The 2756-nt window shown below is 35.5% G+C and overlaps 1 pseudogene; it reads right to left on the reverse strand.

Moving 5' to 3' along the window:
• Nucleotides 1-1598: 1598 nt before the first annotated feature.
• On the reverse strand, nt 1599-2536 carry LOC114038941 (annotated as a pseudogene).
• Nucleotides 2537-2756: the final 220 nt, after the last annotated feature.

Genomic DNA, 2756 nt, shown 5'->3' on the forward strand with positions numbered 1-2756 from the left:
TTATACACACATTTGTGTGTGTATGCATATGTATACACATATACACATATGTGCATATACACACAAGTACATATATACACATATGTGTGTATGTATCATACATGCATGTATGTATACATATGTGTGTATCTTTACCTATATACAATTAGTTCTATCCAGGTGTGTAACAGGCTGCATTGAGAAGCACCACATTATGTACCCCACCCTAATCCCTAACTGGATATATTTTAGTAAAACCTGGATGAACTATGTACCTCTAAACAACTGTAGAGGGATTCTTTTGAAGACTCATATTGGAATAAATAGAAGCTGAGTTACCTTACAAAGAAGATTCTGGGAATTGACATTTTCAAGATTAAAAACAAAGGCTGTACTATCAAAAACATTATGCCACTCTTTCTTCTTTCTGGATAGTTCTATAAGATCAAGTTTTTTTTTTTTGTTGTTGTTGTTGTTTTTGTTTTTGTCATTTCAGTCATGCTTGACTCTTCGTGACCGCATTTGAGGTTTTTTTGGCAGAGTTACTGGAATGGTTTGCCATTTCTTTTCCCAGCTCCTCATTTTACAGATGAGGAAACTGAGGCAATCATGGTGAAGTGACTTGCCCAGGGCCACAAAGCTAGTATCTAGGGCCAAATTTGACTTTAAGTAGTCTTTTATTAAATATAAAGTCTTCCATTAGCTAGAGAAATTGAAACATTTCTCTTCTTAAAACAGAACATAGCTTAAGGGCAAGATTCTCTACTCTTTCTTATTCTCCCCATTTCTTTTTGTTTTATAATTATAGTTTAAAAATTTGAATAAATGAAATAAATATTGACACATGAAAAACAGATACACTGGTAGTTGGAATAATAGAATTAACCAGTTTGTTTTTCACCAAAAGTAAAGTTGCAAATTCCCTAGGCTGAGTTAAAATATTACCCAAACTAGATACCATATTCATCATACCCTTTGTCTTTAAAATGACTGTTCTGACCAAAGAAAATAACATAAATTATTAAAGAAAAATCAATGGAGCTGAAAAAGTATATTATTTTCAGTAGTGTGGAAACAGCTGTTTTAAGTTAAGACAAAGTAATTTGCTTTAAAAGAGCATAATTAATCTAATGAAATCATGAAAATAGAATATGAGATTTTAAAGTTTCAAATAATTTACCCCAGCAAGCAAAGTAATATCTCTGTTTCTGTCTCTATATGTATCTCTGTCGCTTTTACTCTATCTCTCACTGTCTGTCTCTATCTCCATTTCCCTCTCCATCTCTTTCTCTGTCAGAAACACAAAATTAAATTGAAAGTTTTTTTTTTAAGAAAAAAGTTACTAGGAAAATAGTATAAAGTGTAGAAAGACTGCAAGGAATATGTTTATAGATATGTACCATCATTTAGCATAAAAGACCATCATTCAAGTTCAGTTGGGATCTAGCAAAACAAAATGGAAATATTAGGTTGTTTTCTTGTATTTTAAAATAGAATCCCTAAAGTGGCTCTCATTTATTTGCAATGTAAGTGCTATGGTTAAAATAAAAATGTCTATTTCTATATGATCTGTGGAATAAATGGAGAAAAAAACTGAACTATACATTTCAGTCATTATTTCATGATCTGGGAGACTTAAGAAGTAGTTTTCTCATTGCAGCAATGACATCCTTATTTCTCAGGCTGTATATCAGCAGGTTAAACATCGGAGTTACAGTGGTGTACAAAAGATCAAGCGCTTTGTCTGATACTGCTGATTGACTAGACTCAGGACTAAGGTACACAATGCATGCAGACCCGTAGAATAAGCCCACAACCACGATATGAGATGAACAAATGGAGAAGGCTTTGGCTCTCCCTGAGGTTGAAGGCAGTTTCAGGATAGTAGTTATGATTTTGACATAGGATGTGAGTATCAACAGAAAGGGACTCAGGATGAATAGCAGAGCAACAAGATAGGTAGAGACCAGTATCTTATATGTATCCTCACAGACTAATTTGAATAAAGGTTGGTAATCACAGAAAATGTGGTTGATTTTGTTAGGACCACAAAAGTTCAGAGAGAAAATCTGATGTGTCTGCTCTATCAGTACTGGGACTCCAGTTATCCAGGAAGCCACAACCAGTTGTGCACATAGTTTGTGATTCATGATGAGAGGATAGTAGAGAGGCTTGCATATGGCCACATAACGGTCGTAAGCCATCACAGTCAGAGAAGCAAGCACTCTGCCACCCCGAAAATATAAAGAAAGCAAGCTTGTAAGGCACATTCTACAAATGAAATAGTTCTTTTCTGGGTCCAGAGATCTTCCAGCATTCTGGGGAGGGTGACTGATGTGTAACAGATTTCCAAGAAGGAAAGGTTCCCCAGGAAAAAATACATGGGAGTTTGGAGAGCTGGATCAGTCTTGTTTATGATGATGAGGAGGCCATTTCCTATCAGTATACTTAGGTAGATGACTAAGAAAATCCCAAAGAGAAACCCTTGGAGGTTGGGAAGATCATAAAATCCCAGAAGAATGAATTCCATCACAACTGTGAGATTGTCCTCTGCCATTGGGTCTTTCTTCTGCCTGTGGAAATGATGAATTCAGAAGGAAGCAATCACTTTTCTTCTCTGGTCCTCACTTTCCCTCATCCAAGCAGGGAAAGTTGGATTGAAGGATTTGCCAAAACCCTCCTAGATTTAATTTCATGTTTTCAGCACCAACCCCAACCATCTGTGTTATATTCTTTCAATTCCTGTCTCAATTCTAACATTGAATATTCTTGGGCAA

This window comes from Vombatus ursinus, unplaced genomic scaffold (assembly GCF_900497805.2).
Source record: "Vombatus ursinus unplaced genomic scaffold, bare-nosed wombat genome assembly UNPS02000496.1, whole genome shotgun sequence".
Classification (NCBI taxonomy): Eukaryota; Metazoa; Chordata; class Mammalia; order Diprotodontia; family Vombatidae; genus Vombatus; species Vombatus ursinus.